The following is a 16186-nucleotide window of genomic DNA, read 5'->3' as shown; positions in this document are numbered from 1 at the left end:
ACCTCAAAAGGACATGAAGGGGGAGCAAAACTACCAGGAGGAGTTGGGGTTCCCTTACCAGGATTGTACAACATACATACCATACAATTCTTAACCAATCGTTCAGCACATTTCGCGATACCATCATTCTTCCACACAGGGGACAGCAACTTACAAATACCTTTCACGCTAATATGTGCTAACCCATGCGCCATTGTCACAACAGCCAGCACATACGCATCCGGTAACATCCATCTCTTATGTTCCGAGAAATCAACCCAACAACCATTCACATCCAACTTTCCCGTACTTTCTTTCCACTTCGTCTTTTCAGTCTCGGTGGCCTCATTCTGAATTGCTTTCACACTCTCGATAGTGTCCTCACACATACTCGATTCGGTAGGCCACCTAACCGAACTCATCACATACATTCTAGTGCTAAGATTCCGTGCAGTCTCCTTAGCAATCTCATCCGCAAAGGCATTACCACGACCGACATCATCCGTCACCTTACGATGCGCACTACATTTAACAATCGCTACCTGCTTAGGCAACGTAAGTGCATCCAAAAGATCATTCACAAGTTGTCCATGCTGAATCTTCGTACCATGCGATGTCATAAAACTTCTCTCTCTCCACAACCGTCCAAAGCTATGGGCGACGCCAAAAGCATATTGGCTGTCGGTAAACACATTCACACGTTTCCCTTTCGCTAACACACATGCTCTAGTTAGAGCGATCAGCTCTGCAGCCTGGGCAGAGTTCTGATTCAATCTCGCAGTTTCCACAACAGTATTCAAAGTCACAACAGCATATGCAGTAGTCACATCACCATTCGGCAATTTAAAACATGAACCATCCACATACAACGTTCCGTCTGGATTTTCCAAAGGAGTGTTTTTAAGGTCCACTCGACCTTTTGTTTCCTCTTCAGTTCTCAAATAGCAGTCATGGGCTGCTATTTCATCTGACTCTGCGCTAATGGGTAACAAAGTTGCCTGGTTCAGAACATTACAACGTTTTATCTGAAAATGACTTGCCAACAGCGTCAATTCGTACCCAGACAACCTCGCACTCGTCAAGTGCTGAGTTTTCGTACGATTCAAAAGAGTATCGACTGCATGCGGAACCATCACCGTAAGCATATTATCCATGACCAATCCTGCTGATTGTCGGATGGACACCGCAGCTGCCGCTGTTGCTCTCAAACAACTCGGCAATGCTCTAGCTACCGGGTCCAAGGTCGAGGAAAAATATGCACATGGACGTTGCTTACCACCAAAAGGTTGCGTTAAGACACTCAAAGCACAACCTTCCCTCTCGTGAACATATAGTGTAAACGGCTTACTATAGTCAGGAGTACCTAACACAGGAGCCGAGCACAATGAGTAACGTAATTCAGAAAAATTTTTCTGACATTCGTCCGTCCATGGTAAAGGAGTTGGAACATCCTTGCACGTAAGAGCCACCAATGGTTTCGCTAGCAATGAAAAATTTGGAATCCATTGCCTGCAATACGACGTGATACCTAGAAAGGCACGCACATCTCTTTGGGTTGTTGGCACAGCCATTCGCGCAATTGCTGCAATTCTCTCTGGGGTCAACCGTCTTCCCTCCTTTGACAATAAGTGACCTAGATAGGTTACTTCTTGACAACAATATTGGAGTTTAGAAGGTGACACCTTGTGATGTAAGTCACAGAGATGTTGCAGCAGCGACACCGTAGCAATTTTGCAAATGTCCTGAGTATCTGCAGCCACCAACAAGTCATCGACATATTGTATTAAGGCCGCACCAGCCGGCAACGAAAACGCATCCAGTTGACCCTTCAAGGCTTGACTGTAAATCGATGGACTCTCACAGTAGCCCTGAGGAGCGCGTTTAAACCGGAAGCTGCGTCCACCAAGAGAGAAACCGAAAAGGTCTCTACTCTCTTCTGCAATGGGAATGCTGAAGAACGCATTCTTCAAATTGATCACCGAAAACCACGATGCAGAAGCTGGAATCAGAGTCAGTAGCGCCGTGATGTCAGGCACAACAGGAAACTGAGGAATCACAATTTTATTTACCTCCCGTAAATCGATAACAAAACGATAAACAGGTGGTTTCGAAGGATCAGTACGTTTTAGAATGGGCAGTACAGGGCTGTTGCACACGTTTCCCCGTGTTTCTTCAATTACGTCTTTCTCGATCAAATCATAAATGATCGCTAACAATGCTCGTTCACCATCAAGAGAGATACGATACTGGGGAATACGTGGCAACCGCACATTAGATTTCAACTGAACAACATAAGGGGAGATGTCAAGCAGGCCCACATCATTGGGACCTGTTGCCCACAAAGATGCAGGAAGAGAACTCAATTCCGGTGGAAGCTTATCAAGAGACAAGTACATAGGAGAGACAACACTCTCTCCTAAAGTAAGCTTTACACCCGCAGGAGAACAATACAGAGTTGCATACAAACGTTTTAGCAAATCCAGGCCCAAAAGATTTTCACCACAACCCGTAGTCATAATCAACGGAGCTTCTAGCTCACGAGGCCCAATTGTAAGGGGCAAAGGGCGTGAAACTGGATTGCTAACGGGGGCGCCAGAGAATCCAACGGAAACATTTGTTAAGCCAGACAAAGGTGCGCCAGGGAGTTTCGAATGCATTATGGAACTTTTCGCTGCACCAGTGTCCAACAGAAAAGGCTCAACGACGCCCGATGTAGCAACTGCGACGTAAGGCCCTCTCTGATCAACCGGAACTGATACCACTCCCTCTCCTTGTCTATGGCTGTCCTAGTAATTGCTGTCGTCAGTTCCCTGATCGACATAATAATCGTCTACATTGTACTGCGCAGATCGTCCTTGCGACGATCCACGTTGATCAAAACAATTATCGGAATTGGATGAGTTGTCTGAACGGTCATTTTGAACACCGCGACCTCTACCACATGGCGCCTGCTGAGAACCACCACGACCTCCTCTAGATGAGTTACCACTGTTACGATCGTTTAAAACGGGACAGTTAAATTTTAAATGACCCTCTTGTCTACAATAGGCACATTGATTGTACCCTAACGAAGATCTTTGGGAAGAGGAGTCATTTCTAGGTTGTGACCTATTTGATTGCGACTGCGGTCTATTTTGCTGCGAAGTATTCTGATTCGAGCGCGGAGGATACGCCTGCTGTAACAACACTTTAGTTTTGAGTTCTTTCGTCTTTTTATCAGCGCGGTCGTTCCCCTCTTTTTCTCTGTTCTCATAATACTGTGCCGTAGCCAATATTTGAGCCGAGGTAGAAACGGCCCACGCACTCTCAGAATTTTTCAATTTATTGCTCAAATCGGGCAATAAGTTAGAGACAAATTTGTCCACGAACAACCGTTGACCACCCTCAGTGCTCATATCCTGACCACTGTGATCGATGAATGCCTCCTCAAATCTCGTGAAGAAATCAGAGACACTCTCGTCCTTTTTCTGTTTGCAAGCTGACAATTTGTCCCAATTCACCCTCATAGCTGGCATAAGTGTTTTCATTAGGGTGATTATTCTTTGAGGGAGAGCAGTAATGAGCTGTTCAGGCTTAGCCCCGCCAACTTGTCGCGTATCGGCCGCAGTAAGAGCAGCCCAATCGCCACCTAATTCATTCGCGTGATCTTCGTGCCGAATCTTAGCCCACACCGGTTGCGGTACGATATTGCCGAACAACATATCGATATCGGCAAGATTCATTACCGTAGCGTCTACAAGCTGCGATAATTCTTTATAATACCCTGCAGGATTTTTGCGAGGGTCAGGCAAAGATTGCTTCACCTGTAAAACTTCTGATCGTTTCCATGGGAGATGTATCCATACTCTCTGAAAGAACGGCAAGATTGGAGGTTGAGCTGCAGGATTACCTGGCATCCACACTGGTGGAACTTCCCGCATGGGAAACTGACCGGACGCATCTAACTGCCTCTCAACATCCTCAACAAATAAAGCTTGAGGTATAGGAGCGGGACGGAAAGATAACAACCGTTCAACAGCACGTCGAACATTAGTATCCACTATCAGTCCATTCGAGAACTGAAGTGTAGATCAGACAAGGCGGTCAGCACCTCGTCAGGTGCATCGGCCGATATCTGATCACGCAGTACCTTGCACATTTCTTCAAACACGTATCTTTGTGTCGGTTCATTGAATTGGCAAAACGTATCAAGTACGACACGTGGAGGATTTCTAAGAGGGTGCGTCATCCAACCCATCGCCATATTGTATAGCGAAGCACGCTCCCTGTTACCGGGAAGCTGACTACGTCTCTGAGGACCATCTGAACCAGCGGACCCAAAAACGGGCCCGAGAGAATGGAAAAAACTAGCCGCAACAGGAGAAGTACGACTACGAGTAGACGGAGAAGTATAGCACAAGGGACTAACAAGAGAAGAGGTAGAAACAGAAGAAACAACAGGAGTAAGTAGAGCAGGAGCAGTAGCGGGAGCAGGAGTATGTGGAAGCGGAGGAGCAGTAGGAATAGCAATAGGCAAAGGAGCGGGAACAATCGGAAGAACGGGTGCAGGTGGAGGAACAGGTACAGGGGGAGCCACAGGAACTGCGGTACCCTGTACATACGGAGGTGGTGACTTCATAAGATAAGACATTAAAGGATCCTCAACTGATTCGTCCTTCTTATCCGACTCCGTAGGCAAAGCAGGATAGCACTTATCTATGGATATACGCTGTAGCCTGTCAAACACTTCCTTTTCCTTAACCTCCTTATCACGCTGAAACTGCTCTGCTTTCTTTACAATGGTAGCAACACCATCTCTCTGATTACGTTTAGTCTGTCTGATCTCTTTCTGTCGGGCTTCTTTACGCCACAACCGAAAGGCATCAAACATGGCCGGCCTTGACTTTCTCTCGAACAATTTAGCCTCAAGATTATCTAGGATTGTTGTCTCAAAACTACCATGAGGTGGCCAACTAAGGGCACCATCTTTCCTAGTGTAACGGATCCAGTAATCATTAAAAGTAATGGGGCCTAGCCCGTGTTTGCTGTACAGCTCATAAGTTGGAGTTCCAACCGGAGGTATCGGACACGAGTCCTCCAGTCGGGAATCCGTACCACAATGTCTGAAACAACTAAACAAATTACTGCGACCAGGCATCTTGCACACTAGCCGAGTTTCACAAACGTCAAGGGTTACGGGATTTACCAAGTCCCAGCAAAGAGCAAAAACCCTCGGTTTTTGGCGACTGCAGACGTCAAATATCACAACAAAGTACCAAGAACTACAAATGCAATGGAACCATGCAACAACTAAGCAACCACAACCAAGAACTCTGGGAGCGACCCACAAATACTTAACTCAAAGATCGATGGCGTCACCAGGAAGGCCCGTCAATCGTCTCGCTATACCAAGGTCTACGCCAGGCGCCAAAACAGGTCTACAGTCAGGGCAGCAGTCCGTCGCAGCCGTCAGGAGGCGGGAATCTTCGCGGGAAAAGTCTTCGGGCCACTTGTTTCGACAACAGGATCGATGAAGCGGAGTGCACCTTCCCTCGGAGATTTCACACGAAGTTCCTCACGATCGTCAGGCTTGGACCGGTACCACTGATGCAGCCCCACGTTGGGCGCCAACTGAAGGACTGGGTTCTTTAAGACCCAGCGGTGCCAGGGGACAACACCTGAAACCTTCGTGGGTAACCTGCTCCGGCGTACGAATGACAGAGGCACGGGACACTTCCTTCGGCGTCAAAGATTCAAGGTTTATTTACTGCAGGGAAACACAGAAGTCACAGGAAGTACAACGAGTGTAGTTCGGGGAGACTGCTTCAAATTGGTTCTGTGGATCGCTCCTTTTATACACGATTCTCCCATAGGTTTACATGGTACACAAAGGTTTACGACTTGGTTCCCACAATTATCCCCGAGAGGGGTCGCTTTGGTCACTTTGATACATTCAAGGTCCGGAATATAAGTGCGGAAACATTTGGCGGTTCCCAACTGTAAAAACCCATCTTCCCACCATTAGTACATTCCAATCAGCAGTAAAACAGATCGAAGAAGGAACAAGAACAGGTGTGGAGGAAGATGGAAACAGTGGGGAGATTGGAAAGGGTGTAAAAGGGGAGGTATCGGGAAACACGAGCTACAGGCTTCAAAGGGACGTGCCTAATGAGATGCACGGCTGAGACAATAAACCGGCACGGCGAGATGAGCCTCGAGCGGGGCCATCTGCCTTACAGTATCATCCCCCTCGTCATAAAGACACTTTCAAAGGAGATGTGTCTTCCGCAGATATCTTGGGAATCCCAGGGTCGCGAAGCGGACAACGTCCGTTCGCTGGCTACTTGAGGGCAAGAAACAAAATGGATGCCGTATCTAAGATGGAACCCGTGGGTACAGATGAAAAACCCACGTAACAAACGAACGGTTTAAGTTAGCACAGCGAAACTGCGCATACTTACTAAACTCGTCATTTGCGGTTCGTAGATACCAGACTCGACCATATTCGTGTGAGTCGAAAACACCACTTACAATTGCCACGGAACCTCACTGGTGCAGGTGGTGGTTGCAGGGGTGGTGGTCTCGGCGGTGGGTGTGGGGGTGGCGGTGTCAAAGCTGTAGTGGATGTCGGTGATCTTGCGGTGAAAGAAGGTGGCCATTGAGTTGCACAGGTCTTGTGATGGTGTAATGTCGTTGGTGTTGGAGCTGGGGTTGGAGAGTTCTTTCACGATGTTGAAGAGCTCTTTGCTGTTGTGTGCGTTGCTGTCTAGGTGGTCCTTGAAGGCGGTCCTCCTGGCTGTCCTGATGAGTTGGTGGTGTCTGCGGGTGGCGTTCTTGTGGGCTGTGTAGCTGTCTGGTGTTCGATCATGGAGCCAGCTCTTCTCCAGCTTCCCACAGGTGCGCTTGGAGGTCCGGAGGTCTTCGGTGAACCGTGCTGCTTTCTTGTTGGTGTGATTGGTGGTGGAGGTCTTGAGTGGGGCGAGGGTGTCGGCGCAGTCGTTGATCCACTGTTTGAGGTTGATGGTGGTGGTGTCGGGGTCCGTTGGGTCGGCGGGTGGTCCCAGGGCGAGGGTGGTGGTCAATTGGTCCACGGTGACCTTGCCTCAGCGGCGACGTGGCACCTGTTGGGTGCGGTGGTGTGTGGTGGGTTTCCTGAAGGTGAAGTGGACGCATCTGTGGTCTGTCCAGTGGGGTTCGGTGGTGTGGTTGAAGGAGACGTGGGGACTTGCGGAAAAGATGGGGTCCAGTGTGTTTCCAGCGGCGTGGGTGGGTGTCGTCACGAGTTGCTTGAGTCCAAGGTTGGCGAGGTTGGCGATCAGGGTGTTGGCGTTGTAGTTGTTCTCGAGGTGGAAGTTCAGGTCCCCGAGGAGGATGTAGTCCATGGAGGTGAGGGCGTGCGTGCTGATGAGGTCGTCGATGGAGTCGCTGAACTGTGGTCGGGGCCCGGGTGGTCTGTAGATGAGTGTTCCTCTGAGGGTGGTGTTGGGGTCGGTGTGGATCTGGAAGTGCATGTGCTCGGCGGTGGTGAGGGTGTCGTTGGTGTTGGTTGAGACTCTGAGAGTGTCCTTGTGGATGATGGCGATTCGCCCTCCCACTCCGTTGGTGCGGTCTCTGCGGGAGATCTTGTAGCCTTCAGGGATGGCTATGGCGATGTCTGGTGCTGAGGTGGTGTTCAGCCAGGTCTCCGTCAGGAAGGCGACGTCGGGGGTGGTTGAGTCTAGGAGGTCCCAGAGTTCAATGGCGTGCTTGCGAGCTGAGCGGGTGTTGTCGGCGTAGGAGATGATGTTGAGGCTATGTTGTCGTGCGACGTGGGCGAGCGGTGCTATGTAGATATTGAACAGCGTCGGGCTGAGGGATGATCCCTGTGGAACGCAGCAGATGATCTCGGTAGTCTTGGAGCGGAAGGGTGGGAGGCGGACGCACTGGGTTCTGCCGGAGAGGAAGGATGTGGTCCAGGCCAGGGCCTTCTCTTGGATTCGGGCGTCATGGAGGCGTGCTGTTAGGGTGCGGTGGCAGACCGCGTCGAAGGCTGCTGATAGGTCCAGAAGGATGAGGGCAGCTGTTTCTCTTTTGTCCATAAGGATCCTGATGTCATTGGTGGCGGAGATGAGGGCGCTCTCGGTGCTGTGGTTGCTGCGGAAGCCGGACTGGGATGGGTCCAGGATGACGTTGTCTTCGAGGTAGCGGGTCAGCTGTCTATTGACGATCTTCTCCATGACTTTCACCGGGAAAGGGAGCAGGGAGATAGGCCGGAAGTTCTTGAGGTCGTTGGCGTCCGCCTTGGGTTTCTTCAGTAGGGCGTTGATCTCGGCGTGCTTCCAGCTCTCTGGGAAGGTTGCTGTCTCGAAGGAGATGTTGATTGTTTTCCGGAGATGGGGTGCGATGGCTGTGCTGGCTTTGTTGAAAATGTGGTAAGGGCATGGGTCAGATGGGGATCCGGAGTGGATGGAGTTCATGGTCTTGATGGTATCTTCGTTGCTGACGTTGGACCAGGCGGTCAGGCGACTGGTGCAGGTGGTGGTTGCAGGGGTGGTGGTCTCGGCGGTGGGTGTGGGTGTGGCGGTGTCAAAGCTGTAGTGGATGTCGGTGATCTTGCGGTGAAAGAAGGTGGCCATTGAGTTGCACAGGTCTTGTGATGGTGGAATGTCGTTGGTGTTGGAGCTGGGGTTGGAGAGTTCTTTCACGATGTTGAAGAGCTCTTTGCTGTTGTGTGCGTTGCTGTCTAGGCGGTCCTTGAAGGCGGTCCTCCTGGCGGTCCTGATGAGTTGGTGGTGTCTGCGGGTGGCGTTCTTGTGGGCTGTGTAGCTGTCTGGTGTTCGATCATGGAGCCAGCTCTTCTCCAGCTTCCCACAGGTGCGCTTGGAGGTCCGGAGGTCTTCGGTGAACCGTGCTGCTTTCTTGTTGGTGTGATTGGTGGTGGAGGTCTTGAGTGGGGCGAGGGTGTCGGCGCAGTCGTTGATCCACTGTTTGAGGTTGATGGTGGTGGTGCCGGGGTCCGTTGGGTCGGCGGGTGGTCCCAGGGCGAAGGTGGTGGTCAATTGGTCCACGGTGACCTTGCCTCAGCGGCGACGTGGCACCTGTTGGGTGCGGTGGTGTGTGGTGGGTTTCCTGAAGGTGAAGTGGACGCATCTGTGGTCTGTCCAGTGGGGTTCGGTGGTGTGGTTGAAGGAGACGTGGGGACTTGCGGAAAAGATGGGGTCCAGTGTGTTTCCAGCGGCGTGGGTGGGTGTCGTCACGAGTTGTTTGAGTCCAAGGTTGGCGAGGTTGGCGATCAGGGTGTTGGCGTTGTAGTTGTTCTCGAGGTGGAAGTTCAGGTCCCCGAGGAGGATGTAGTCCATGGAGGTGAGGGCGTGCGTGCTGATGAGGTCGTCTATGGAGTCGCTGAACTGTGGTCGGGGCCCGGGTGGTCTGTAGATGAGTGTTCCTCTGAGGGTGGTGTTGGGGTCGGTGTGGATCTGGAAGTGCATGTGCTCGGCGGTGGCGAGGGTGTCGTTGGTGTTGGTTGAGACTCTGAGAGTGTCCTTGTGGATGATGACGATTCGCCCTCCCACTCCGTTGGTGCGGTCTCTGCGGGAGATCTTGTAGCCTTCATGGATGGCTATGGCGATGTCTGGTGCCGAGGTGGTGTTCAGCCAGGTCTCCGTCAGGAAGGCGACGTCGGGGGTGGTTGAGTCTAGGAGGTCCCAGAGTTCAATGGCGTGCTTGCGAGCTGAGCGGGTGTTGAGGAGGATGAATCGGAGGTGGTTGGGTTCTCTTGCTGATGGTTTGGCAGGCCGGATGCTGGTGAGGCTGCAGTTCCGGCAGGTGAAGGGCCTTTGGGTGTGCCTCGGGGTGACCCGGTAGCAAGAGTGATCTCGTCCGGGGTTGAGTGCGTGGAGGGTGCTGGAGTCGTAGTGCAGTCTGGTGTTGTGGCGGCTTTGGGGTCCAGGGGTTCTGGCGCCGGGCACGGTCCAGGCACGGACGGGAGCAGACGGGCTTGCCTTTGGCGCACCAACAGCGCACCAGCGGCGCGTCCGCTACGCGGCCGCACAGCGGCCGCCCTTTAAGGAGATGTGGGAGAGAGGGGCAGCTGGGAGGTGGGAACAGGGCGGCAAATGGGAGCGCGGTGGGGGCGGGGCCGCAGAGGGGCAGCGGCGGAAAGAGCGGGACGGAGAGAAGCCGAAGGCTAAAGAGGCGGGGCAGGGGTGCTATACAGCAACGCAGGGCAACAAGAGCAGTGAGAAATACAATTAACTACAATGCAAAAATGCACAGGATTCACTAAAAAACAATGGGAAGAAAATTACAGGCTCAGGCAGGCAGTCATTACGATCAGGGGCAGAGCAGCATTGAACTAGCGATCTGCAGAAGCAAGGGGGAGAGGCACTGGCAGACAGGTGGAGCTGTGCGGCAGTGGGGGAGCGACCTGGCCTACAGGAAGGGTCAGGGGTCACTCTTACTGCCGTGCAGTGGCCGCCCTTTAAGGTGGGGAGCGAAGGAGGAGCAGGTGGGAGGCGAGAGGGGGCGGGCCGCAGGGGAGCAGCGTCGGGAAAATGGGCAGAGGTTTACAGATGGGAAAGGAGGGGAGGGGGAGAGGAGCCAGACGCGAGGGCAAAAACTGCAAAAATACACAGTACAGACAGGAACAGAGCTTACAAAAATGCACAGGATTCACCAAAAAACAATGGGAAGAAAATTACAGGCTCAGGCAGGCAGTCAGCACGATCAGGGGCACAGCAGGATCGAACTAGCGATCTGCAGCAGCAAGGGGGAGAGGCACTGGCAGACAGGTGGAGCTGTGCGGCAGTGGGGGAGCGACCTGGCCTACAGGCAGGGTCAGGGGTCACTCTTACTGCCGCGCATTACTTATCTTATAATGCGTTGTAATGGCATGAATTGTAGAGGCATGCGCTGTAATGGCATGCGTTGTAGTGATGTGTGTTGTAGTGACATGCGTTGTAATGGCATGTGAGGTAAAGGATGTTGCATTGTAATGACTGCGTTGTAAAGGTAGTGCGTTGTAATGACTGCGTTGTAATGGTGGTTTCCCACGAAACCCATATTGTGCTGGTTTCAGCAGTGATTCCCTTTTTACTATATACTTTACCACTATCAAGGTCAAAAGCAAGTCCAGCTGAGGACTGACATATACATACACAAATAACCAAAGATATCCAGCACTGACCACTCTTCCAGTGAACTCTTCACGATCTACCATGAGCTGATAACAATACTGACATATACCTCAACTGCCCCACTGCAAATGTGCAGAGTTCCTACATAGTCCACAAATTTGATGGTTAATGTATATTTATTAGTGGAGAAACTAGGACAGCACACAACGTCACTTTGTAATTGATACCAGCTCCAGCCAGTAGTGACGCGACCCTAGAACCTTCACAAGGATCCATCAGTGCTGAACATTCCATCTTTTAAAGCCACAACAACATAACAAAATGTCATGCGGCGATGATGATGTGGTGTCATACTTTTTTTTTTTTTAACTTTATTTTTGTCGCAGACAATGATAGTATATAACAGTTGCGCCGACAGCATCAACACAGCAACAACATTACGTCAAATAACATACTTCTGTGCACACGGCCCATCAGCCCACAACCCGAAGGCCGGGCGGCGATAGGTGGCAGCATGTAAGCCAGGCCATGAACCTAGCAATGTAATTGCGCGGCAGGATATTCTGATCTGCTTTTATATATTTTTTTTTTAAACAGGTTACCCCCCAACTCCCCAATGGAACCCCCCCCCCCCCAAAACTGCGGCATTCAGGACTAAGACATGTGTATACAGTTCGTTCACCTCATTATGGCACTCCCATCGGCAGATAGTACAGCAATCGTTACTTAGATTAGGAATGAAACCTCCAGATACCAAAACACAATTCCTCCCAATTGTATCCAACACATGCGTGTACGGCCAGGCACTCCCCCAACTCACAGCCCTCCCTCTCCCTCCCCGTCACCCTCATCCTCAGATCCTGTATCCCCAGGGGTGAACAACTCCGCACTGGTGCCATCTGAATCCTCGGCTGCCTCCCCCACCACTCGCATCATTCTCCACGCAAGCAGGTCGTCCTGTAGCTTTACATCTCTACGCACGGTTTGCATGAAGGTTTCCTCCGCCAGGGACCATTCCCCCACATCTCTAAGCCACTGCGACATCTCTGGGGCCCTCTGTCCCATCCATGTGATTGCCACCCTCCTCCTTGCCAGTACTAAAAGTAGTTGTAACATTTTGTAGGACAAATTACATTTCTTGGGCTTGGGGACCAAGGCTAACAAACACTGAAGGGGGGTCAGCTCCATCCGGAGTTCAGTAACCTTGCGAATGTGCGCCACCACCGACTGCCAGAAGGCGTTAACTAACGGGCAGTCCCACGCCAGATAAAGGAAGGAGGCACCCGGCGCGCCACATCTAGGGCAGTCATCGCGCTTGTCCGGGGCGATAGGCCTCAAGGCAACCGGTGTCACATATGTGCGGTGTAGAAAGTTAAAGTGTATCAGTTTGAACCGTGCATTGCACGACACCTTTCGGGTGAGGGTACCAATGCGTTTGCGCTGTGTCGGGTCCAACACAATCCCCAGGTCAGCCTCCCAGGCCGCCCACGCCGGTGGGACCGGTGTGGCGGAGTCCTGCCGCAAGGCTGAGTACAATAGGGTTATCAGCCTCTTGCCCCTACCACAGGAAAGGATAATATTGAGGGTATGGGACACAGGGGGCGCATCAGGGAATTGCGGCCAAGTATCCTGCGCCATTGCATGGAGGCCCCTGTAGTGTAGGAACTGCCCCTCACCTAGTCCGAACGTCTCCGTCGCCCGTTCGATAGATAGAAACGTGTCGTCCGGGTAGAGATCCGCCAATAACTCGCACCCACCCGCTCTCCAGTCATGGAATGGCATGTGTACCTCCATGTCCACCACTGGGGCCATGATCCATATCGGCAGCTCTCTGTGAAAGGGGGCCCTCCGTAGGACTTTTTCCACAACGCGCTGCCAAATGGCTGCGGTGTGGTGCACTATGTACGGCAGAGCCGCATCCGCGCCCCTGCCGCGCATCAGGGCCATCTGTACCGTTCTCTCATCCGCACTCCCCGCCAGGAGCCGTAGTTCCCAGGTGTCCGCATCCGCGAACCAGCTGGCAGCTGGCAACAGCTGAGCTGCATAGTAGTAAAGGTCAAATCTCGGCGCTTCCAACCCCCCTTCCTCCCAGCTCCGGACAACCGTGTGCAAGGCAACTCTGCTACGCCTGCCCGCCCAGAGTAAAGACGTAAGAAGTGTATCAAGAGTGCGGAATATCCGCGGGGGAAGAGGGCACAGTGAATTCTGCAACACATACAGCACTCGCGGCAGCATCACCATTTTCGCCACTGCCAGACGGCCCATCAGGGAGAGAGGCAATGTGTTCCAGAATGACACCGATTGTTGTAGGGAGTGCACCACCCTATCCGCATTGTGGGTCAGCAATTGTTCGTCTGACGATGCCACCTGTATCCCCAGATAGCGGAAGGCTTCCAGTTCCCACCGCAGTCCCAGGTGTGGCATGTCCCCACGCGCGTCCACATTACATCCCGCTAGCGGGAAGATCAGGGACTTCCCTGCATTGATACGCAGGCCCGAGGCTGCACCAAAACGGTCCAGCAGCCGCAGCAAAACCGGTAGCGCGTCTCACGGAGATGTTAAATAAAACAGAGCATCATCTGCATACAAGGACACCGTGTGTACATTACTCCCCACTTTGATTCCCCATTGGGACATCGTGGTACGGACTTCCACCGCCAAAGGCTCAATCGCCAGGGCGAACAGGAGCGGCGAGAGGGGGCATCCCTGACGGGTGCCCCTCTCCAACGTCCAGTCTTCAGAGCGTGCGGCCCCAAGTTTGACTCTGGCTCGAGGCGCCCGGTACAATATCTGAATCCACTTGCGAAACACGGGCCCCAATCCCACCTGTTGAAGCACCTCTGACAGGTACCCCCAGCTAACCGTATCAAATGCCTTGGCCAAGTCTATCGAAACCAGGACCTGGGGATCCTCCCTACCGCGCACCTGATGTATGACATGGGTTAATCGCCGCAGATTCATCGCGGTGTTGCGTCTGGGGATAAACCCACACTGGTCCTGGTGAACCAACCGGGCCATGAACGGCGCCAACCGAGCGGCTAAGAGTTTGGTCAGGATCTTAACATCCGTGTTAATCATGGTTATAGGGCGGTATGCCGCGGGGTCGTAACCATCACCACCCAGCTTTAGAAGCATGCAGATCTCTCCCTGGTACATTGTGGGCAGAAGGGCTCCATCCTCCAGCGCCGTAAGGAAGACCTGGAGGAGGAGGGGGCCGAGGACGTCTCCGAATGTGTGGTAAAACTCGGAAGGAAACCCGTCTCCTCCTGGGGATTTCGCCCTCGGTAGGCCGGCCATAGCCGCCCGCACTTCATGGAGGGTCAAAGCCCCATCCAATTCTTCCGCTGCTTCTATCGACAGGGACGGAAGAGCCACTCCTCGGAGGTAAGGCTGATAGGATGCTTCCGTGACCAGCGGATCCGCCGTATACACCTGCTGCAGGTGGGTTTTGAGAACACGCAGAATACCGGACTCCGAATGCACCATGACCCCATCAGGGCCCCTCAGGGCAACTATCCGAACCGGGGCTGTTTCTTTCTTCAAAATCCAGGCAAATAATCGGCCGGATTTGTCCCCCTCCCTGTGGAGACGCTGTCTAAATTGACCTAGCGTGAATCTATCGAGGCGCGTAAGTATATCGTGTACTTGTTCCTGGGCTTCCCGCTCCAAGGTCAGTTCCGGTTCCCCAGGATTTGATGAGGCTTGGCGAGTCCGCAGGGCGTCCTCAGCGTCCCGCAGGTCGCGAGTCAGCTGTTGGCGGACCCCATAAGTAAGAGCCATACATTCACCCCGCACCACTGCCTTCAGAGCGTCCCATTTCGTCGACAGGGGCACATCGTCCCCCTCCCAGTTCAGTTCGACATAATTAGTGAGTGTTGTCTGCACATGATCTCTACCCAGCGGGTCCTGCAGTAGGTCCGTAGGCATCCGCCAGGTGCGGGGGCGGCAAGGCTGGTCGACTTCCTGCGTAGCGCACAACACCGGGGAGTGGTCAGACAGGAAGCGGGCCAGATGGGTGACCTTTAGGGAATACGACGCATCCATATTAGCGGCTAGGACCCTAACCAGCCTGCTATGGGTGTCGTGTGTAGGAGTGTAACAGGTGTACAGTTTCTGTGACGGGTGACCCTGACGCCACACATCCACCGCCCCCAAGTTCGCCATGACCTCGCGCAGTCTCGCCGTCATGCGAGGTTTCGTCCCCACTCGGGGAGGATGCCTATCCAGGCCAGGGTCCAAGATACAGTTAAAGTCTCCGAACCACAGGAGAGGGCTGTCCACGTCCGACACTAAGACGTCCTGCATTTGTGAGTAGAAGGTCGCGTCGTCCACATTAGGCGCATATGTATTAAGTAGTGTAAGGTCCCTGCCATTCAACTTCACCCTCAGGAGCAGGTACCTGCCCTCAATGTCTGCCTCCGCATACTGTACCGCGAGGGGGACCCCGGGCGCTACCCAGATCAAGACCCCACGCGCATACGTCAAAAAGGAAGAGTGAAAGATCTGACCTCCCACTTTTTAGCCAGCTTTTGCGCCCCCTCCTCATTCAGATGCGTTTCTTGCAAACATGCAATTGAAATGCCATGCCTCCTAAGGAAGGACAGGACCCTATATCGTTTGGTACATGTGCCCAACCCACGCACGTTCCACGTTAAGAATTTGTATCCCATGTTTCCTGTAAGCGCCCAGCCGGGCCATGCATTCTGCTGCCTAAATGCCGCCTCCTAGGGGCCTGAACAGTGATACACATGATGCCTATACCAACATTCTTAAACATTTCCCCCCCCCCCACCTCCCCCTCCCCAAAATTGCAACATTTGCATGACTCTCCCCCCCTCCCCCACCCACGAGCAGGATAGCGACAACAACCCAACCTGTCAACCCGCCCTTCCCCTGCTGGTGCCAGGACGTACACAGCCTCCCCACACACCCCTCACAACACATCACACACCCACACAACTATGAACTGCACCCCCCCCCCCCCCAGCTCCCCGCATGACCCAATGCTCACATTGATGCGAACCCGGTCATCCCTCCCCCCCGTAGTCAGCAATGCGGGAGGAACAGCTCCCACTCACATCTCCCACCACTCGGAGTACAACCAACCCAGACAC

The sequence above is a fragment of the Lissotriton vulgaris genome, chromosome 11 (genome assembly GCF_964263255.1).
Source record: "Lissotriton vulgaris chromosome 11, aLisVul1.2, whole genome shotgun sequence".
Taxonomy (NCBI): Eukaryota; Metazoa; Chordata; class Amphibia; order Caudata; family Salamandridae; genus Lissotriton; species Lissotriton vulgaris.
Note: the sequence above shows the minus strand (reverse complement) of the source record.